At 57.4% G+C, this 23,554-nt stretch overlaps 1 protein-coding gene across 3 annotated transcripts in view; it reads right to left on the bottom strand.

The window, feature by feature from the left end:
* Nucleotides 1–23,554, bottom strand: part of NAV1 (neuron navigator 1) — an 80,128-nt gene that overhangs the window by 36,483 nt on the left and 20,091 nt on the right. The gene's annotated exons all lie outside the window — the stretch shown is intronic.

Here is a 23,554-nt window from a genome sequence, read left to right as displayed (position 1 = left end):
CAGGCAGCACCACCTGCTCTATGACAGTGGATGCCGGGCAGTGACCTGGCACTGTGGGTGCCCAGCCCCGACCCACGTGCTGCCCATCGCCCCCATCTCCTGCCCTGCACAGCTGGAGAAGCAGCAGGTACCGTCACCAAGAGAAGGAGCATCAGCAAGGCAGAATGTCGGGCTGGAGGCAGCCAAGGAGGACGAAGAGGAGGAGGAGGAGGAGGAAGGAGAGATCTGTGCTGCAAAGGGCTGCACAAGGCACTGCGTACTGTGGGTCTGACTGTGCCAGGCACTGCAGAGCCAGGGCTGGAGGAGACCGGGGAGCTCCAGGTTGTGCTCACGTCCAGCCCTTCCCATCACCTCCAAGAGCAAGTGGTGGCAGCTCTTCCACCTGCACGACAGGACACAGCCACGTCCCCGCAGCTGGGCGCTGCCGACGTGGCCAAGTACGTCAAGCATTGAGGAAATCATCAACTCCAAAGGGCTCGTGACAGCTCATTTCAAAGGAGCATGTGGCCAGCAGCTCCTGCTGGGGCCAGACAGAGCCGCGTCCATGGGACACGTGTGCCCCATGTGCCTTGGCACAGAAACCCACGTGTGTGTGTGCTGCCCGAGCGCTTGTTTGCATCATGCATATGTTCATGTGTGGGCCACATGGTAAAAACCCCTCTGCCTGCAGAAAGGTGTGTGTGTGCCTGTGCACGCCTGTGCCTGCGACCTCGCACGCGTGCCCACGTGTATGCACGCAGGCACGAGGACGGCAGCAGCCAACACCAACATCGGCACGAGCGTGCTAGGCTTGCATGGATGCACCATCTGTGCCTCAGCATGAGTGTGGCACTCGCACGCGTGTTTTCTTGCCCCCCACGACCCAACCAATCTCATTTCAGAAGATCAGACTCAGAAAGGACTCCTGGCGACCCAGTAAAGATTTTAATGGCAAGCAGGAATTTGCTGTAAAAGACCTCATGCTGTTTCTGAGTCATTACGGTGGGTCCCTATTAAACAGTAGCTGCAACTAATTTCCCCAGGCCGTGAAACATTTTTAACTGGTTGCTCAATCCCTTCCAGCGCATTGAAAAATACACTAATAAACTCTGCAATAAAAACCATTCTCCCAGGGCCGTGAGACTCCTCTAGCCCAGCCGAGCTCCCCAGATCCACAAACCCTCGCACAGATACACTCCTCTCCCACCGCGCCGCTTCAGCCCATGCTTCCAGCTGCATTTATGAATGAATCAGCCCAGGAGTCATTTTGCTGATACTTTCCTTGCAAACCCTCCATTCCGGCACCCAGAGCCCACCACAGCCAGGCTGCTGGCCCAAGGGGAGACCCGAGACCCCAAGCCTGGTGCCAACCTTGCCAAACCCTGTGCGTTCCCAGCGTACACCCCACAGCATGCAGTTCGGTTACTGGCATCCTGATGTGCCAACAGCAGAGTCGTTCCATATGGAGTAAAAGGGTTTTATCTTGCATTTCTTACATCCAGCTCTGATTCACCCTCCCGGATGCCTGGGCAGGGGGACGGTTATGACCTGCAATCCTTCTCCCTGCGGCTTAATTAATTCTCTTCCTCCCTCCCACAGCTACCAAACTGGCTAAATGAGCAGCGGAGATGGTTAATGGGGCTCTGTGGGTGACTGCCAGGTCCACAGTGTTCGCTTCTACCATCGGCCTTGTTTTCCAGCCCAGCCCCAACCCTGCGTGCTCATCCCAGGGATGTACCAGGACCCCCCAAAACCACCCATCTCTCTCAGGAGATGCCCCAGGGCACCTCAGCTGGGCAGAGCACATCCCCCTTGCCCAGTGCCCCAGGAGGGCATCTCACCCTTTCTTGCAAACCTGTTGTCCCACCCCATTGGAAGGCAGCAGGTTCATCAGCACTCGCTGTCGTTTAATTGTTTTAACTGCTGGGGGCTTCTCGGTGTGAGCTGAGGGCTGGTTGTCATCCCCGTGTCTCTTGCAGCAGGGTCAGGAGTGGGTCCTGCTCCCTGAGGGGCTGGGGGCCCTGTGCCACCCAGCGCCCTAGTGAGGCCACATCTGGAGTGCTGTGTCCAGTTTAGGGCCCCCCACTTTAAGAAGGATGTGGAACTGCTTGAGCAAGGCCAGCGCAGAGCTACCAAGATGCTCAGGAGACTGGAGCATCTCCCTTATGAGGAAAGGCTGAGAGACCTGGGTTTGTTCCGCCTGGACAAGAGAAGACTATGGGGGGATTTAATCAATACCTATAAATATCTGAAGGGTGGGTGTCAGGAGGATGGGACTGGGCTCTTTTCAGTGGTGCCCAACGCCAGGCCAAGGGGCGACGGGCACAAGCTGGAACACGGGAAGCTCCACCTGAACATGAGGACAAACCCCTTCCCTGTGCGGGTGCCAGAGCAGGGGCACAGGCTGCCCAGAGAGGCTGTGGGGTCCCTTCCCTGGAGACATTCACACCCCGCCTGGACGCGGCCCTGTGCCCCTGCTCTGGGGGTGCCTGCTCCAGCAGAGGTGGGACGGGGTGAGCTCCAGAGGGTCCTTCCTCCATTCTGTGATTCTGTGATTCTGTGATTTTGTGAACCCAGTACCTGGGTACCCGGATGGCTGAATGGCGCCTCTGAAACACCCTGAGCAGACTGACAGGGAGAAGCACAGCCACTATGAATGTGCTTCTATGATGCTACTATGATGAAGGCAGCATCCCTGAGGTTGATGGAGCTGGAGGTGCTCCTCCCCAGGGACACAGAGGCACAGCCTCCTGCCGACAGGCACAGGGCACGTGCAGGGGATGCCACAGATACTTGTGGATAGGTCCCCATCCCCGACTTCAGCCAGGGCAGGCTGGGATCCCAGTTTGCTGCTGCCCCGCACGTAGCCCTGCAGCCCCGGTGGGATGCAGGCTGTGGGGAGGAGGCTGGATGCAGCCCAGGGCATCCAGCACTCACCCTTGGCAGAGGTAGGAAAGGCCACGCAGCAAAAGGCAGGACAGGGAACAGGGTACAGTGGGCAGAGCTGGTGGGGAGACTGTGCCCCATGCACGGTCCAAGCATCCCAGGGAGCACCAGCTCCCACTGGGATACAGGTAGAGGAGAAGCAGTGCAGGACCCTGCTTTGGCATGGCCAACCCATGTCTCACACCTTGCTGGACCCCACAAAACAACATGGCTCTGCAGGAGGCTCCAAAGGTGGCTGCAGTGGGGAAGGAAGCCCCTTCCCCTGCCTGCACCCGCCATCCCCATCACTGCAGCCAGTGCAGGCTGGGGCAGCCCCACACCATGCGTGGGGGCCATTACCTCTCCACTTGTAGGCAAGAGCAGAAAAATAGCAGCGATGCAGCAGTGACAGGACGGGACTTCAGCCGAATCAGCACTTCTGGGGTGATCGCTGCTGCTAAGCCTTGTGAATCGCTGCTTGTAACAAGGGCAGGGCTGAGAGACCTGGAGCCTGGACCCCGTCTGGCTCCAGCGAGCCAAGCTTTTAAAAGGGATTCAGACTTTCTCAGGCTAGAGCAGCCATAAATCTAGTTAATTGGGTCTCTCCCATACACAAGTTTCCAAGTGAACCCGCTGGAGAGATCCAGACCGGGCCTCCAGCCCATTTGTGGGTTATTCTTTCAATGGATGCTGCACTTGGCCCCAAACCACCCCACCTGCGCATCCAAATCACATCTTTTTCAGCAGCAAGCGCCCCTAGCTGCCCGACGCCCTGTGCATCCCACCTCCACGCCACCCTGCTCTGCCCTGTGCTGATGAGCTGGGAGCATCCAAAATCCCCCGTGTCGGGGCAAAGCCTGCTCCTGCATGCGGCACTGCGCACCCCTGCAACACAGCTGCTCTCCAAAGCTGCTCCTGCAAAGCGTCAGAAGAGCTGGGACCATCCCAACACCCCATCCCCAGCACCGTGGGGCTCCAGAATAACCCAGAGGAAACGCCTGCGCAGTTTGGGAAGGAGGGGGGCTGCTGACAGCGGGTGGATGGGCCGGATCCGTGCACCAAGGGGTGCCCTGAGGCCCACGAAAGCCTCTGGAGACTGGCACACACAGCGGCAGAAATGCACGGTGACACCACCTCCCCAGTTAACAGCCCCACGGACTGAGATACACGGAGATGGTGTCACTAGTGGTCACCACACCTGGGGTCTGTCCTAAGCTGGGGCCCTTGCACAGTGGGGTCAGGCTGGTCATGCAGCACTCTGTGCCTCAGTTTCCCCCCCTCAAGAGTTTGCTGTCCCCCCGGGGGTTCGCGTTATCAGGGTGTGCCGGTGCTGTGCTAGCCAGCAATGCGGCACAGCTGTGCCCAGCCTGGGGATTTCAGGCACCCCAAATGCTCCGCACATGACACCCTTAATGCAGTCACCAGCAGGCGTTCCAGGCGATGCTGCAGACCCTGTGCAGAAAAAAAAAAAAAAGCCAGAAAAGGGGGGGGAAGCAAAAAAAAAAACCAAACCCACAGCAAGGCAGAAGGTGCAGACGGGCCCCGGCTCGGAGGCCCCGGAGCAGCCGGCAGCAGCGGATTCACGGTCCCCACACGTCACCAGACGCAGGTCGGACATTGTGGAAATTCAAAATTCCAGATGGCTCTTTTTGGGTGGGTTTTCTTTTTTTCCTTGCCTCATTTCCAAGGCAACAAGACTCGCTGTCATCTGCTAGTTGCCATAGAGATTTCACCTGATTCTGCTTCAGCGGAAGAGAAAGCCGGGCGAGCTCACTGCTGCCGAGGAGCCACGAGCCACGACCGCCTTCAAACTTACTGGGAAGAGCGGAGATAAATGGGGCTTTATATGACAGAGGCAATGGGCTGATTCAGAGGATCAAAGGAAGGAACTGCGGGTTTCTGTAGCACAAATCAGCCCTTCACTTAACTGCTTCGGTGCCCTCCAGATGTGCCCTACATCTGGGGACGTCGCCAGCCCCCGCTCCAGGCTTTGCCTGGTGGAGGAGGGGGACGTGGGCATGGGGGGAATCCTGCACCCGCTCCTGGCTGCATCTTGAGGACCAAGCAGGGATCCCATAGCATGACAGAGGGCACAGGACCGATGGCCAGTCATGGCCACGTCCTTCATCCCACAGCTACCCTCCTCACTGTGCACAACCCTCCTCCAAAGCCCCAGTGGCCCAGAGGGCGAGCAAGCCGAGGAGAGCATGGGGCGAATGCAGAAGCAGCCAGGGAGGAGGGAGACCCTTGGGCAAGGTCAGAGATGCCCATGGGCTGCGCTCAGCACGGCTCCACTGCCACGAACGTGGGGGTTAAGTGCCACGTGTCCCCAGGGGAGCCACATGCAGCCGGCCACAGACAGAGCTTGTTCCATGTCGGGCACTGGTGCCATCTCAATGGCCCCGTTATTGCTGAGGATCCTCCACAGAGATGGTGTGGATATGTCCGTGCCCCAAGCCCAGCTGCAGCACATGGTTTGCAGTCATTCTCCCCAGACCCACACTTGCCTGCAGCAGCTTCACAAGTGCCCATCCCCCTCCCAGGCACGACTGGGCACATCCCCAGTACAATGCCCCTGCGTCATTGGATCCCCAGCCACGTGTACCTTTCCCTTTTCATCTCCAGTTGGTCTGGGAATAAAAACACAGGTGAAATCCCAGCACTGTGGGGATTCCCAGGCTTTCCCACGAGCAGGGCAGCCACCCAAACTCAGGTGAGGAGTAACACGATTCAAGAGCTCCCCAGTCTGCAACAGCAGCTCTTGCACTCACAGTCAGATGCCCCAGATCAGCAGATCTGATGACTCAAGAGAGCCAGCCCACCCTGCCTGGGGCTCCCTTTTGCCATGGACATCAAATCCCTTGGGCACAAGAGAAGGTCCCGGGTGCTGGCAGGATGGTCACGGGTGGCAGTCACCCCCGGGAGTGCAGCAGCAGAAGTCCCCATGCTCATCCCTCCCCGCTGCTCTCTGCCAGGCACCCAGGCCTGCCTGAAAGGGCATTTATCAGCCCAGGAGCCTGTCCCCTCCCCAGCCCATGTCCCCGTACCAGGGCTGGCAGGGAAGGGCCTGGCCGGGTGGGCAGCTCTTGGCTCAAGTTGGCTCCATTTTGCAGGGAGAACAGTCATTAGCAGAGCCAAACTCCCCATTCCCAGCCAGAATACGGCCATGCTTGGGGAAGCTTTATATTCACACAGACAAACAACTCACATTTGCTTTTTAACTGTTGGAATTGCACCCACTGGGACGGAGCGAACAGGGAGCCTTTTGTCCCCCTCGCCTTGTGACTGCGAGCTTTGTGCAGAGTAATGCGTTGCAAACACAATTCTCCCCAGCCTCAGCTGGGCTCTGGTAGACACTTGGTCGGTCTGTCCATCACCAGATCAGCCAAAGAGTCCTCGTGCGTCTCCAGCAAGAATGCAAAATGTCCTCCCTGGCTCCCCCTCCAGCCGCAGCCTGCAGAGCTGCCCTGCACAGAGCTGCTTATCAGAGCCACCAAGATGAACCCAAAACACAGCCAGTGCTGGAGGAAGGCAGCAGCTCTTCGCCTCGCCGAGTAACGGGGCTGGGAAACTGAAGTTGCAAGGGGCTACGCTCACTCAGGTTACAGCTTGCATGGGAACAAGGGAGAGCAGCTCCGAGCATGGAAAATCCCAGCATAGCATGGGCACAAAGATCAGGTCACCATGAACCTTCCGCGAAGGTGGCCAAGGCACCTCCCAGACAGGGGGTCTCTGGAGACCTCCAGCCTGTTGCCAAGTTCCTGAATATCAGAGCCAACGAGGCACTCACCAGGCTGCCATGGGCACCCGCGCTGCTCAAAGCTGCCACCCTGGAGAGGGGCAAGGGACAGCCTGTCCGGAGCAAGATATATACTTGAGGCACTGGTTGAACCCTTGTCCTGGCCCACCTGCACTGCCTGGGGATGAGCTCCAGAAGAACGAGGCCTCTGCGGTGCTGCTCTCCTGAAAACCCTCAGCCTCGGGAAAGGGCTCAGCGCCTGCGAGGTCACCCTGGGCTCTCTGCAAATCCCAGGGGACACCAGCCCATGAGGGCCCAGCTGTGGGCAGGACCAGACCCAGGGAAGGTCATCAGCCATTGCATGAGGTGGTCCCCAAAAAGCACCTTGAGAGATGAGCCAGGGCAGGAGGCAGCACACCTCGGGCTCCCCCCAGCCCCTGGGGGCAAACCCAGCTTAAACGAGTTCCAGGCTCGTTAGTGGATCTATTGTTGCCACCTCCCGTGGGAGGAGGGAGATAACCGAGGCTATTTTTGCTTCCATCTGGGGAATCATTTCCCTCCAACGTGTACTGCCACGATGCTAATTTTTAAGGCTGATGATTAATTGATGTCAGGCTCATTATGGGGCCAACGGATCCCTCTTCCCCAGGAGCCCCAAGGACAGGGGGGAACATGTTTTGACAGATGTCGTTCGAGCTGCCTGTGAGTGACGTCCTAACAACGGAGGAAAATAGGAGCCATTACCATGGAAAGCCCTGGAAATAGGAAGGGAAGTGCCTGCACGTGACCCCGGCGCCCTTCCCTGCACACCCTCTAATCAGCCCTTCACGCTCTGCCCTGACGGTTACCAGGGCTTTGCTCCTGGAGATAAACGGCCATTGTGCAAGCTCGGGGGTAATTGAATCTCCTGCCTGCGCGCGGGCAGCAGGGAGGGCCCAGCCTTTCTTCTCCCCCCGCCCCAGCCTCGCAGGAGGGCCAGGTGCCAAATTCACTCTGGCACCGGGTGCGGCGGCCTGTAGAGAGCCGGAAACGAGTCCGCTGCACAGACGATCACCGGCATCCCGCAAGGCTTGGGGACTCCTTCCACCTGTGGTCCCCCAGAGGGGTGGGTGAGCACTGCCAGCTGGCAGGGTGCCCGGCAGCGCTGGTCCTACCAGGCACCGGGGCAAGATTCACCCCCTGAAAATCACAGCAGCATCTGCAATAGCTGCAATAGCCCAGGTGGGGCTGAGGACCATCGTGCCCACTGCACGTTTCTGGGTCCCTTCAGTCTGCCCCATCAGTCGCACACTGCCCAGGTGATGTGCATCCCGAAGCAAACCCACTATGCTCTCCCGAAGTTGAGCTGGCACACAGCAAGCGGCAGGAGGTTTGCTGTAAGAGGCCACCGTGGCTCTGACAACGACGTACCGAAATCCTGCGTTCATCCCCCTGACCCTCCACGCAGTCAACAGGAACCAGCAGCTCCAGGGTCCCTGCCCAGAGGTGGGATAAGGCATCCCAGCAACTCAGCAAAGAGCCTGGGCTGACCCAAATCAGTGCAGGTGAACCCTGCTCTCCTGCCCACCGTGCCTGCTCCCCCAGGGCCTCCCCCGCTGCAGCAAGGGAGGGCAGAGCATCGCACCCCTGCCTCACCCAGCAGCACGCCTCCCACCCCATGAACACTGCCATTATCTCTGCTGGCACCATTATCTCCTCCTCCAGACCTGCCCCGGGAAGGTGCCCTCCCCTCACCGGAGCCGGGAGCAGTGACAGCCCCGTGCACCTCTCCCCATTCTGCGGCCCCCTCCACCTTGCTCCTGCAGCCCCACACCCAGCACAGCGGCTGCAACGACACCCAGGGTTTCATCCTGCTGCCTTTCAACACTGCCCCGTGTCGCCTTGCTGAGGAGATGCTGGGTCTCTGCCGGGGAGATCAGCACTGGTCTCCCTGCATCCATCCTCAGTTCCCCCAAGTCCTCCACCAGCTCGAGTCCATGCTGCTGATCTGCCGGCACTATTATTACAAACTTGTTTTAATTGCTGCACAGTATCTTGAGCATCCTTCAGAGGGAGAGGGATGCATATGAATAAATTGTCTATTCTTAGCCCTTGATGGTTCCCTGATGGGAGCGCAGGGGTGAGGGCTCTGTGCGCTTGGTGGCAGGACCCGCACCGTCCTCCAGCTGCTTCCCAACCTGCTCCACCTGTTGCAGTGCCCTCCATGGGCCTCCACCACCAGGAAAAGGTGTTCTTGAGCAGCAGTTGTGTTTTTGCCACCAAAGGTGATCTCCAGAGAAGGAAGATCCTGCCTCCTTCAGGAAATCTGGATGTGCCGCAGGAGGGAAGGGGATGCTTGGGGCCAGAAAGCTTTGTGCCACTGCCGTGGGAGCTGCCCCTTGGTCCCTGCTCTTCTCCCTGGACCCCAAAGCCCACAGCACCCCTGCCCAGGTGCCCTAGTGGGGCTGGGGGGCAGCACAGAGGAAGAGTGCTCTTCACCTCAAATCCATCAGCTACGGCGAGGGGAGGGACTCTGACACACTTTAGGATTCAGTGCAAAGAACTGCTGTTCCATCCCGCGAGTCCAACATTTACTGTGGGGTTGGCAGTGCCAGGGATGGGCAGGGTGGAAAATATTCTGCAAAAGGCACTGGCACCGACAGGAGGGATTTCAGCGGAGCCTCCCAGTTCTCCGTGTGGCCGCTCCCACCGCCACCCTCGCCACGCACCCGCTGACACCACGGGCTGAGTGACATGCAGTGACAGCGGCCACGAGCCCCTGGGCACATCAGCTTGCTCAGATGTTAAACAGGAGAGAAGCCACTTGCCTCCAAGCCCCTCGTCTCCTGAGTGTTGCAGGAACCATTTAAGCGCGCCGAGTTACACGCCCCAGCTTGGACACTTTGGGATCCCCCCCACAGAGCTGGAGACAATGCCTCCCCCGCGCCGCCAAAGCGCCAAGCGCATGGCTGTCATGCAGGCAGCACCCTCCTGGGGGCACGACCCTCTGAGGACGGCATGGTGGGGTCTCCGGCAGCACTACAGCCAGGGTTTATCCCCTCTAAGACGTCCCACCTCCGCACAATGGCTGCCTGCACTGGACAAGCCCTCTCCACCGTGGGAAGCAGCGCTGCAATGTGGTTTTAGCTCTTCTCCCCAAATTTGCTCTGGGGGCCTGTCCAAGCACTGATGATGCACAGCCCAGAGCCACGACCGCTGCAGGAAAAGCCGAGCCAATACTACAGCTTGGGGGAAAGCATCAGCCAAAAGTCACTCAAACAAGGAAGCGATTTGTCTTCTTCTGGCTGCGCTCCTCCCTGACAAAGGAGCGTGGAGCAGGGGAAGTCAGTTGTGATCACGTGCAGCGTACCGACCGAGCGACCACCGAATCGGCGACTGGGAGCGCTCACACCAGGAGCCTGACAGATGAAACAGAACAGGGGAAAAAGGATGAAAAAAGAAATGCCATGTGACCCCTCGCTCGATCCAAGCCAGGCATCGCATCCAACAGTTCTGAATATGAAATACACACAATGAGCTCCAGCGAGTAATTAATCCCTTCAGGAACACTGTAAGTGATTGCAGACAGTTTACCAAGAAAAAAAAATTGGAAAGTCATTGAATAAACTACCATAAAATGTTTCTTTCTCTGTTCCAGTATGAAATACAGCGATATCTGCTAGGAAATCTCTCTGCTCTGCAAAATTGAAAAGCGATGGATTTTAGCTGGTTTTCTAACAACGCTCAATCTCCCTGGCAAAGTGACGGCCGTGAGAAACCAGCCCAACTCGAGCTGGAGACGGGCTGCTCTCGCCGCTCTAACCGCTCTCCCCACATCACCTCGGCGGCGGTAGGACATGGCGAGGGAAGATTTCTGCGGGGGACGAAGCACAGCACAGAAGGGTGCCCGCAGCATCTCACGGCTACATCACTGATTCAAGCCCTCCGGAAGCTTTTTGCAGGTTGGAAGTATGGGAAGCACCAGCAGCAGCACCAGGCATAAACCTGGCTTATGGTGCAGGGCGAGCCCTCCCAGTGATGAGATTTTGGGCTCCCCGGTGACACTCAGCCACACGAGCCATCCCCCTCACCTGCCTCCACCTCCCATCCCCACCCCCGTGCTCCCTCTTGCCTCCCACACCTTCTGTGGCATTAAGCAGCTGGTTCTCCAGCTGGGGGGCAAAGAGCCAGCGGGCTCCGATGTGGGCCAAATTCCGGCCCGTTGCACCCAAAGCCCTGCGTCTGCTCGGTGCCCTGCACGAACAGGCAAGGAACCACACCTATCCACATTCGCCCTCGTGCAAAGCCACTGTGTAGAGACCAACCCTGCCACCCCCCACGGACAGATGGACAAGCACCCAGAGGCATCTGCAGGGGGATCTGTCCCCCCACCCAGCCTCAGCCCCTCACCTCTGGGGAGCACTGCCCCACAACACAGCAAGGGAGGAATTAAAGGGCACCGCAGTTGCCTTTTACATTTATATTTCCATGGTATTTTTCAACCATTTTTCTACTTGTAAAACTGGGGTTTATTAAAAAGAGCATTAGGAAAGGTATTTTCTCCTGTCGATAAAGTGACTTAAAATTAGTTGGAATTTTAAAATTAAAAACACACCCTGAACTTTCACTTCCACTTGAAATCACTCTGGTTTTGAAAACGGACTTTCTTCCCCCCCACATCCTCTCCTGGGTTTTCCCCCTCTCTCCTCTCCTCACCATGTTTTTGTTTAAAAATTCATCAGGCCAGGGAAAAATTCTGGGGCAGGAAAAGAGGGAAGGAAAAAAAAAGTGGAAGAAACTGTGGCTTTTGCAAACCCATCTCCGTGCAGAGGAAAAGCAGAGCTCCAGACTTGCCTTCCTTCTCTTGGAAAGCGAGAGGCACTCAGAAGGACAAGGGAATATCATATATTAACCAACATCCCGCACATCCCCGGTGGCGGATGCAGCCTCACTGACCTCTGCAGAGCCCTGCAATCCTCCCGGGGCTTACACAGCTCCCCCAGCACAGCAGTCAGCCTCCACCAGGGAAAAAGGGATGGGATGAGCCAGGAAAACCACCCTGCGTGTCAGTGTGGGACGCAGCCCGCTCCAGCACTGCCTGTAAGCCCCAGCTGCTGCCCCCAGCTGAGCTCACAGAGACCTGAACAGCTCATAACAGGGCTCTCGCTCTGACGGGCCAAGTGCCAGAGCGCATCTGGCCATGCTGCGGCTCCGAGCTGGACGCTTGTTGATGTGAGGCACGTCCCACACGTGACACTGATTTGGGGAAGGATTGAGACATACCCAGACGCCGTTACTCAGCGGCAAGGTCACTGCCTACACTGGTACACCCTGTCCAGTGGCCGCAGGCGCCGGATACGGGGTGCTGCTGGAGGGGCAGCGACATCCTGCGTCCCTGAGCGTCCCCGCAGCTTCAGGGGTCGCTCCCACCCCAGGCCGATCCAACTCCGCAGCGCCAGAGCTTCCCCACTACAACGTGCATTTTAAGGACAGCTGCTGCACTCTCCACACAGGATGTGTGTAACGTCTGCTTATGAGCAAGAACGCTCCGCAAGGGGATGAAAAGCTATATGGAAATGGAAGATCATTACCATGATCTCCTTGGAAACATCCCATCAGAGCAAGTTTTTGGTCCTCCTTCTCCTCTCTCCCCATGTGCACAAATTCTGGCACCCCGTGCATCGCTTGGCATTGCCTCCGCGCTGTGGGTCCAAAATGCAGGCGTCTGATTTCTAAAGCCATTGTCTAGGATGTGCTATTGAGCTGCAAAACATGGATGGTTTGGGATGGAAAACAGGCATCTCTTGCAATACAAAAAGAAGCTGGCAACCCGGATTTGATTTGTCTTTGAAGCTATAGAGAATCTCAACCAAACAAAATTTGCTTTATTCCCACAAAGGGAACAAGAATCTTAGCAACAAAACAAATCAGCACCTCTGCCCCCTGAACGCAGTGATGAGCAAACCGAGAGCAGAGCAAAGGGAACGCGGCTTCGCCCCGCTGGTCACTGCTGCGGCGCGGAGCGGCTGGTTTTGGAAAGCAGCACGGCAGCATTGTACACGTTAACATGGCCCACTTGGGAATGCGAGGCTGGAAAAGCTGCTTTGCAAATTTACTTTTGATTCAGAGCTCTGCATGCCGTTACGTTTTGCAAGTGCTCATGCAGCCTCTTCAAGGCAGGGAGGTTTCCAGGAACCCCAAGAGTTTCACCAGTTTTAGCACAATGACTATTTGCCGACACCCCGGAAAATTTATTACTTGCTATTCGCTTTCAAAAGTAAGCAGGGCTGGGAAGCACACAGCAGTGCAAACAGCAGCTGAGCTGAGATTTAATCCTGCCCCCAGGTTACCGTACTTTCCCCATGACTAATAAGCTATCTGACGGGAGGCAACCTCCCACCGCAAGCAAAGCTGCCACGCAAATTCTGCTTGCAGAGGGTTTTCGGAGCAGCTTTAAAATTTCAACCTCCCGGCCCCGCTCTGCACAGCCCCAAAAGGATCTCGCAGGCTCCAGGAAGAGATTCCCTCGCTCATCCCCCATGCTGCTTTATGAGCGGGGCTGTTCCCCTCCCCTTGCAGGAACCAGCCACATGTTCTCCATCTGGGAGCAGATGCCCGTGAGCCAATAAGCTCAACTTGGAAAACTAACTGAAAATAGCAAAAAATTTCTGAGTGCTCTGCAGACCACGGCCGGATGATGGATATTAGTGCTCCAGCAGCACCGGGACGCTGTTTGGCACAGCGCAGCAAAAGCACAGCTAAAAGGGTCCAGGGAAATGAATATGAGATGGCTGAAGGTGCTGCTGCCTGAGCGTCTGCTCTCTTCCAGATGTTCTTGCCTGTAAGGAAGGACGGTCTTGGTCTGCTGGTAAACCAGTTCCCAAACTGCTGCTGTGCTCAGGCTGGGGTATTGAAGGATATTAGCTCTGTCCCTCCCGTATCCCTGAAACCACTGGGAACATTCTGGTCTCCGAGGTAAAACCGAACAGCCGCAGGGCTGCTGTAGCTCTGTCAGGCTGTAACGGCTCCCTTGCAGCTGTGCTGGCAGGGGACGGCGGTGCGATGGGCCGTGCCTCTTGCGCTTCAACACAGGGCAAAGCCCTGGGTAGAAAGGCTGAGACACTGCGTAGGGCAGGAACCCTCACTGCCCCATCACAGCTGTGCCCGTGGCACCGCGGGCACGGGACCGAGGAGCAGGAGGTCTGGGGTTTGTTCTGGGTGCTGCTGTTCCCCGCAGGATCGGGATGCAGCCAGCTTTTGGGTGCATTTAACCACTCCACAGTGGGAGACAGGAGGTCCAGACAGTGATACATCCAGCCTCAAGTCAACCTGGGGTGAGCCATCGAAAGGGAATTTGCCAAAAGGCAATGGACGGATGATCTGTGAGCCCCCAACTATGTACAGCCCGAGGCACAAAAGACTCAGGTCTGTGGCTGGGAGTCAGGCAAATGTTGGTGCTTCCCCTTGGCCCACAATCACACAACACATTCTCCAGGCCGGGCAGGATTTTAAGATTTTAACCCCATGCCAAGTCTAGGTGCATATTATCTGGGAGAGAAACCACCAATACCAGGAGCCAATGGGTCCCTTGTGCAGTGGCACCTCTGCTGCCAGGACCCCTCCTCATTGCCCATCCCAAGGTGCAACGCGTGGCCTGTCCAGTGTGACTCCAATTCCCTGGAAGGGTTTTTGTTACAATTTCAAATGAATCTGGGGTCTGTGGGAGGCACGGGTTGCAGGGCAGCCATTTTCCATAGTGCCTGGCGGCAGCTGGAAAAGCACTGGAGAAAAGCCCACAGGCTGTCCCCGTTGACTCCCCATCACCACTTGCCTTCAGCGGCTTTGTCTTCCCCAGCCCAGCGGGACAGGAAAGCAACACACCGAGCAGCAACAGAGCGAGACTCAATTCACTCCCACCTTTCAGTCTGCAGCTGCATCAAGCCCAGTGAAGCCCAGCTGCAGCACGAGGCCAACTCCTTGGGAATTGACACTCGCCTCTCTGGGCTCAGAGCAGCGACGTTTCCAGGATGCTGTCTGTCTACCTTCCCTGCTGGGACAGAGAGGAAGCTGAACTTCATTATTTCCCTTGCTTTTGCTCTGTGCATTGTGAGTTTGGAGTTGTCTCCTCATCACTCCCTTGGTGCAGTGGAAGTCAGGAGGCTAAAAGCAAGGTGACAGCAAAAGGTCACAGCTGGGTGGCCATGGGTCCTGCGCTTGTGGTGGCCGCAGCAGCCATGGCCCCATGTCGGTCCTGCCCTGGCAGAGCCAGACAGTCCAAGGTCCCAGCCACAATCTGTCAAATGCCTTTCCTCCTGGTTTTAACACGGGGGGACTCAGTTGTCCCCACTCCTGCAAAGCAGCACTCCCACCTCAGAGCCTGCCAAAACGCCCCTGCCGCGCCCGGCTCCACCACCGCTGGATTTGCTCGTGACGCTGTACTCGCCCCAGCAAAGCCATCTCCAGCTTCTGAGCCACCGAGGCTGGGAGAAGCCTCAGGATGTGGGAGCGGGTGCCTGTGAGGCTGACAGCATGTCCCCCACAGCACCACACTGGGAACTGGCTGGGGAGGGACGCGCTCGCCCCATCGAATGGCCTGCAGAGTGTTTTCTGCCAGCCCCGGCTCACCTTGGGGAGCTCCCATGCCACAGCAATCGATGCGAATTAGCCGCTATCTACCCTTCCACTTGTTTGCATCAGCCTGGAAATATAATGCCAAGTCAGAGATAAAGCGAACTGGAAACACCCCGACAGCATCTAATGCTTCCAGCCCGAGGCGTTCATTAAAGAGATGGGTTTCAACATCGCAGGTCCCAGCCAGAACAGCAGGTTCCTTAGCTTTGCTCCCCAAACACGTCCCTCCCTGCCAGCGCCCACATCGCCCCACACATCAGGCTACAAAAGGGAAGGGCTGCTCTCCACGGGGTGCGTTTTACAGAGTCCAAACCGCACCCACACGTGAAGGGGTGCCCACCATGCCCCCCACAAAAGGCTGACAGTGTCCTGTCAAGTATGGGGCCGCACAGCTGTGCCACAACAAACCAGCTGACCCCCCCAGGGCTAGAAAAAACGCCGGGGTAAACTCCTTTTCATGTTGATCCAGGCTGGCACAGGACCAAACGTACCCTACGCCAACATGCGGGAAGCCTGAGACGACGATGCTGCGCATGGGCAACGGACGCGTGATTTTGAGAAGTGTCTCATCAGTGAGTTATTCTCAGCCCACGGCTATGCTGAAAGCTCACATGGCTATAAATAGCCGGCGATGGAGCTGTACCTGAGTCGCAGCTTTGAACGTGCTTCACGGCTGCTCGTTGAATCGGGAGAGCTAGGCTGCTCGCTGCAGGGGCTGGGGCAGCCTCGGCATCGGGGACATTTCAGTCCCACCGAAAAAGCAAAGAGGTATAAGCTCCACAAACCCCAGCTTTAGCCAAACCAAGGTCCCAGTACAACCAGTAAGAACCAGATTTGGCCAAGAGGCCAAGACTGCGCACTTCGTAAGGGTAGTATTGAAGAAGCTTGTCTGGTTGCAGGGTCTCATTGCCAGCTTTGTCACACTTGGTGACACAACCTTGCACAAGATGTGCAGAGGTGGGACACGCAGCAACCCCATATCCCAAGCACGCAGGATGGCACCCAGCTGGACTGGCACTAGAAATAAAAGTAGTTCAGCCTTTCGCTGGTGCTAAAGGCGTGGCGCTGCCCCCCCGCCACGCTGCAGTTACGTCATTCCCCCCTCCAGCTCACACGCCGCAGGCTTCAGCACCCACAGCTCTTCCCATTTTCCTGGGTCGCATGAGAACGACCACAAGCTCCAGCAGCTTCAACAAGCTGCAGAGGACCTCAGCCATGAGCCATCCTTCCAGCTCATTGAGCAGGAGAGGTTCCCATCCCACAGCCAAACCCAGCCGACCGGCTGGTGAGCCAACGGAGCTGGCGTGGAGCCCAGCCCTCCCACCACATCACCTGTGGCTGAGAGTCAGGCTCACAACCTGCTGAGGGAACCGCGGCTTTGTGAACGCAGCACAAAGCCCTCAGTTACAGTTCCCAACTGAAAGTCACCTCCTGGGTCCCCTTTAGAAGGTCACTCCTAGCCAGCTCACCATCCCTTCCTTACCCACGCTGCCACTGGGCAAGATCCAGCCTGGGGTAAACGCGAGGACAGAGCAGCCCTGCCTTTACCTCTTAAGAAACTAATTCCTGGATTTGCCATAAATTCCTTCTGTAATTTCAGGGGGATGCTCCAGGCCAGACTCTTGCAGGTATGTAGGCCAGGGCAAGGCTACAAAGCACTCACCTCTTGGTGAGCAGGAGGGCTCTAGGACAGAGATAACAAGGCTGACACAAAACCAAAGAGGGATGTGGAGTAAGCGTCACCAATGCCTACACCACGTAGTCGTGGAAAACCCTGTGCTCCCTACAGCACTGGCACGCTCACATGTTCACGAAGGTGGAGACACTTGTCCCTGCTGCAGGACGTGCCTGCATTTCGCCAGGCAATGAAGAGGCACGTGCCTGCCCGTGGTCTGCCCATGCAGCACCCCCAGGGAGTTCACGTGCCACGCCAGCTCCTGCACCGGGGCCACGAGGCTCTCGAGCCACCTCCCTGCTGCAAGGCTCCTTCCAGGAGCGAGGAAAAGGTCCTGCCCAGCCACGCTGTGCTTGTGCTAAGCTCCCCTATGTGGATTCCAGCAGCTCCTTCCACTGGGAGATGAATCTCAGCCCTCCTCCTGAATTAATAAAAAATACATTACTACCTCAATTGGACAAGACAAATAACAGCGTAAGGAATGAACAAAATGCTCGAGTGAAACAAAACGTGGAAGAAATGGATTAGAGGAAAGACGAGCAGATCAGCGGGTGCACTGGGCACTGATCTTCAGTGTCACACCCGCCTTGACACAGGCACATCTCCATTTGCACAGCTTCTAATCTCAGCCCTGCAATGCAGCATCCCCTGCCTTCCCAGCTCCCCTCCACGCTCGGCTCCCCGGCTCCGAGCTGCAATGCAGCAGCGTGGGAAAGCCCTGCTCCCCCTTTGCACCACACCCCTCCACCCCACCACGAGGCAGCACCAAGCCTCCCCGGCTGGGCTCCGAGCCTCGCACATACTCTGCCTTCCCGAGCTCACTGCTTCCCAGCCAGAGAGCCGGCAACCCCTCCTCTGGCTCTCCCGGGAGAGCTGCTTCATGCGCCCAGAGGATGACAGGACTTGGCAGGGTAGGGGATACAGCAGGATCGTGCCATATCTGGTCTCCCACACCCTGAGTCCCCACAGCTCTGTATGAGGCACCCTCAAGGTGCAAGGCCTGGAGAGGACAAGGACCCCCGAAGGATGGAGCCATCCCCGCTCCACCCAGCGAGTGGATCCACGTGCAGGGCACCAAATGCTACACACGCAGCAGCACAAAGGATGCTCTGGACCAGACAAGTGACCAGTTCGGAGGACGTGTCACTGGGTCCACCTGACACTGCAGAGTCAGGTGAGCATCACGGGCTGACCGTGAGACCATAGCCCTACAGAAAACCGCCTGGTCACCCCCAGGCAGGACCGTGGCACAGCCGGGAGGCACATGCTGGCCACGACAGACGGGCTGGCACTAGAAGTTGGCGTCACTCACAGGTTACACACCTCGGAGGGGTGCACGCTCTGGCTCTGCACTGTGCTGGAATGAATCCTCCCCCATGCAGTGAGCACAAGCATCAGCCAAGTGCTGTCCTCGAATGCTCGAGCGAGAGCGGGCAGGGAGGACCACGAGCAGTGAGGACCAGGGTAATTGTTGTCTGGTACCACGAGAAGCTGCATAGGAAGGCAATGACGTAAATGGACAGAGTAGCGATGGCAGAGAGGACTCATGCTAGGCAAGGGCTGTGCACACAGAGACATGTGCCACAGAAGCCAAAGACACAAAGCTGGGGACAGAGGACATCAGGAAGGGACTCTCCAGAAGGACCCAGAACTGCCACCAGTTCCCCAAGAGCCACCCAAGCTGGAAGCACATTGCTCACGAGGCACCTGGACCGGCCAGGACCCATGGGTGTGCTGCTGCAAGGGCAAACCATCCCAGGACCCCTCAGTAGTTGCTCTCAGGGGATGGCAAGGCCTTGCGGGGACATCACCCAGGCCCCACCGTGGTCACATCCCACCAGCAGATCCCAAAGAGCATTTCCAGAATTGCATACAATTTTGCGTTAATTTACTTATTTTCTTAGTGGATATCCGGGGAAGCCACTGGGAAAGCCCCATCTGAACAGCAATTTTCAGGCTCTTTGGGGGGAGATATTTGCTTCAGCAATGCATCCCCAAATATTTTTGCCTTCTGGTGTTTCTCTGCTACTTTTTCACGGGAAATTTTGAGAGACAAGTCTGGATTTTTTTTTACAGCCGTTTTTCTGCACTGCCATTATCAGTGGGAGCATGGCACATCCCAGAGCAGAAAACTCTAGGGCCCTCGGGTAACGTTTCCAGACCTTCTCCCCAGTCACTGCAGCCATTTAAGACGGAAAGAGTAGACATCTAGTACTCGCTGTCATCTCCCATGAGCAGGCTGGAAGCAGCAACATGACCATGTACCTCTTCCCCTTCTCCTCACCCCTACCCCAAACGCAGGAGTCCAGCTCTGCAGCCAAAAAGAAATAAATCCCCACCCCAATAACCTCGTCACACAGGCACTGTCACACAGGGGCCTTAAGAGAGGAATAACATTAGCATGACAGTGATATCAGGAGAGCAGCACCACTTTATGAGGCAATAACCTGCTCCTGTCACTGTGAAGAGCTACTTGGTCTCTGACCTCCTTATGGTCTCCTGCCAGGGAGCCTGGCTATTGCTGCACAGCGCTGCAACGGGCCCATTAGCGCTTAATTAAACAGCCAGGAACACCGTGGGGCAGAGGCGCTCCTTTTAATCCCATACCATGTGCCTGGCCAGCAAGCACGGTCATCAGGAGGGGATCTCCTTGGGAAGGGACACGTTGGTGAGTCCATCTCCACCAGAGCCAGCAAAGTGCTCGCACGGGATGTGTCAGACACCAGCTAGGCGTCCTTCCTGAGCTGTGGTTTCTTCTTTAAACCAACCACAGTCAGATGCAACATGAAGCTCCTGCCCTTGAAGGAGCCCATCTGCCCATACTAGCCCCTTGGCTCTCCTCCCCACCACCGACGGGCTGCTGGCACCTGCTGCCCAGCCAGCCGCCAGCCCTGGCACAGCTGGAGTCTGCCCTGCCTGCGTGTCAGCACTGTGGAGGTACCAGGTCTCCACCGGTGCAGGCTGCCCAGCAAGGACAACCCCGCTGGGCCACTTGGGGAAGGGTGGCATTGCCCACCCACTGCCAACCGAGGGCTGCAGGACTGAGATGGGTTACAGCTGCACCCGCAGAGTTTGGCAGGGCTGCAAAGACTCCTGCGGTGAGTGTTTCGGGGAACACCAACTCCCCTGGGGTCACAAGTGTGTCCGCCTGGGCTCTGGCCCATGCAACACCCGCCACTTATTTGCTGAGGCAAATTAGCAGCCACTTAAGAGGCACCGTATACAGCAAGAGATGGCCAAGGAAATGGCTGCAGAAAGTAAGTGCAGGATCTTGGAGGTGCTCTGGGGACCTCTAGGTAAGTGCAGCAATCACACTGGGCACCACAACCCAGCGCTGACGAACTCGCACACAGCCCATATGCGCTTCTGCACCTGCACGCTCTTGTCCGCCGCACAGAAACGGGCAGAGCGAGCTTTGTACAGTGAGCTCCTCCGCCACGCTGGCCACGCGCCCTCCATACCCTTCATCCCGTGGCCGAGCACTGGTGTAATTAGCAACCCCAGCTGCCAGCTAGCTTTGATGAGAAGCCTCGGTCTTTGGTTGATGGGAAATGTATAATTTGGATGATGGAAATAGCCTCTACAAAGCACATGTGGTTGCTGTGTCCCAGTGACCTCTCCCATCTTGCGCAGGCTGCTTTGCTTTAAACGTGGTTACATCTCCAGCAGCTCTACAAAGGCTTCGGTGCCATCAAACAGATGACACGGCAGCAGCAACTGAATGAGAGGTAACATTTGGCCACTTCTAAATAAACTGTATTTTTGGCCATCAGAAGCTTGGGAGTGCTTCTGGCAGGAGGAGCATGAGGTGGAGATGAGAACTCAGGTGTGGAGACCAAAGACATGCAAGGTGTCTGCAAGCCATCGCGTCTGGGGGAGCAGGGAGCTCAGGTTAGGCAGAGGCAGCACAGGCTTCTCAACACAGGTCAACAGTTCAAGGACAAGACCTGCAGAGGCTGAAAGTCCCTGCAACTCCCACCTCTTTCTTCCCAACACAAACCAAGCTTGTGAGTCTCCCCATGCCACTCTGGATAGGGTGTCCTCCAGCAGACATGGCCAAACAGCTCAGGCTGATGTTCTCTTGCCAAAGGGAACCATGAAAACAGCAGAGAAACCTTCCCTCCCTCCCAAGCACCTCCTGTAGCAACCAGGAGGATGCCCCTCTCCTGGTCCTATTCACCAGCCCTAGAAGGGCGTGAAGCCCATGCTCCTCAGCAAATGGGATCCTGTCCCTTCTGGATCCGTCCCCACCGCAGGAACAACCTCTCCCTTGAGGAGCCATGTTGTGGAAGGTACTGTCACCCCTGGAGAGGGCTTCATCCGCCTGGATCACATCAGATGACATGCAAAGGGGTCAGGACCAGAAGCACAGCATGTGTCCAGACTCATGCACCCCCAGCTGTGGTTTGGTCACCACCACTGTCACACTGCTCCCTCCTCTGCACATCCCCAAGTTCCTATTGACATCCCCACCACACAGGCTGTCAAGGACGTGCCAGGTCATGGCTGGCTTGGTTAAGTAGCCATGACTCACAGTACAACTCCCATAACATGAGAAGTACAGCCCCATGGAAGGAAAGCAACGTTTCAGCAGCGTTAAGCTCCCGCCCCATCCACCCCGCGCGTTGTCCCCACCCCACACTGGACAACCAGCCCTCAGTCCCCACTGCAGGAAGCCCAGCAGTCCGTACGCTTTGGAAAATTATCTGTTTCAGCAAATACACAGAACAGAGGGGTTCAGAAGACAGATTCAGCTGAGGTTGGCCCTCAAGGGCCAGCTGACCAAGCCTTCAGATGGTAAGTGCAGTCCAAAGGGATGCTCAACACCTCCCAAGGTCAAGGGCAGCCCTACAGCCCTGAAGCAGACCCTGACACAGGCAGAGGCTAGGAAACCACCCCAGAAACCAAAGCAGGTGTTGGGGGCACTTCCACAACCCATGATCTTCCTCAGCGTGTGCACAAGCCCCTGTCCTGCAGCAAGGATTGCTGGTACTCCAGCAACTGCCACAAACCAGGAGTCACTCCCACGTTGGCCAGTCCTGCACCCTCAGGGAAGCTGCAAGGATTTCTCTTAGCGGTGCTGAGGAAACCCCCATTTAAGAGGAGAGCGTCACAGGGGGACACTGAGATCCCCCCAGGCACACCAACACCAGTGGGTGGAGATCTGTTAGTTCCATAAGAGAGAAATCCTCCCGCGATCCTGCCCTGCTCCCATGGCATCTGGTGTTACCGCAGTATTAGGGCTGAGGATGGATGTCCATTAGCCCTGCAGCGGGACCACTGGGGCAGCCTGAGCCCCCGCTGCCCCTGCTGTGAGGCCGACCTCACATGTCCAACCTGCTCAACCTCACCGTCTCCCTGCCCACACCTTGAGCTTACTCTGTGGCTTTCCACAAGCTGCTTGCGCAGCCCCAGGATGCTCCAGCAGCTAGGGCAGACCCCTGACAGGGAGAGGACCGGGCAGGGTGCACACCACTGCTGCTGCTCCCGCGGCTGGGCATGGCCAGGGGGCCGAGGGCAATGGTCTGGGAGGCTCCATGCCTGTGTGCCGGCACACGCCGGCGCACATTGTACCGCACAGCCCTGCACTGGAGCAGGGGCTGTGACACCCCAAAGGCTCCCGGGGCGGCAGCATGTGCAGTGGGGAACCAGACACAGCAAGCACAGCTTTACGGGCGCCTGACTGGCACATACTCTGGCTTGCTCCACCTCTCCAGACCTCCCCACCGCCCCCAGCCAGGGCGAATCTCTCCCCTTTCTGCCCACGGCAGAGCTCTGGTCACAATGCAGCTAGGAGAAGGCATCTCAAGCCAGCTCTCCAAGCACTGGAGAAGCTGCTGGCCCCCTAAAAGGGGGTCCCTAGGCAGGGAACTTGAAGAGACCAGACGCACCAGGGCTCCGAGCCCTGCCTGTACTGCTGACCCCCCCCTACCACAATCCACCAGGGCTTTAAACCCAGCTAGCTCAGGCACTGGGAGCACCATGATGGCTACACAGAGCTTGTTTGCCACCTTCTCACGCCAGTTTGCCAGAACAAGCAGAGCTCTTTGGAGCCACAAGCCCCCTGTGGTCCTTGCCCAGCTGAGCCCACAGGCGCTATCGGTCGGGACGTCGGGGAGAGCAGGCTTCGGCAGGAAGCTGAGGGCTCCAGAAGCTGCCGCAGTTTCCTAGAGATCAGCCCACAGCCACGAGGGAAACACGAGAGCTGGGCGCGCCTGTACCAAGGCCCAGCGCCATGGCCCAGGATGGGGGCAGCAGGTCCCAACATCAGAGGCACGGCTGGCACCGGCAGCCAGCGCTCGTGGCTTTGATGAAAGCCCACCAGGCCCAGCAAGCTCTCAACCACGCAGACTTGGCGATCAGACCCGCTGGGATAGCAAGACACAGGCGGCCGTGGGCTGAAACAGGCTCATGTAAACCCTGGGGCAGCATCCTTGAAGGATCCTCCTTGGCCAGAGTCCAAGACCTCGGAGGAGCTCCGGACTTGAAGCCTCCTGCCCAAAGCGGACTCTACACACTGAGGACCCAGCAGCCTCCCGGTGAGAGCAGCCAAGGTCAAGCCCTAGGGTAAGCCACCCCAATGGCGGGGAGCGGCTGCGGCACCTGGCCAGGAAACCCCCCTCATC

This window comes from Phalacrocorax carbo, chromosome 23, assembly GCF_963921805.1.
Source record: "Phalacrocorax carbo chromosome 23, bPhaCar2.1, whole genome shotgun sequence".
In the NCBI taxonomy this organism is placed as follows: domain Eukaryota; kingdom Metazoa; phylum Chordata; class Aves; order Suliformes; family Phalacrocoracidae; genus Phalacrocorax; species Phalacrocorax carbo.
The sequence above is the reverse complement of the archived record's forward strand: the minus strand, read 5'-3'. Positions and strand labels throughout refer to the sequence as shown.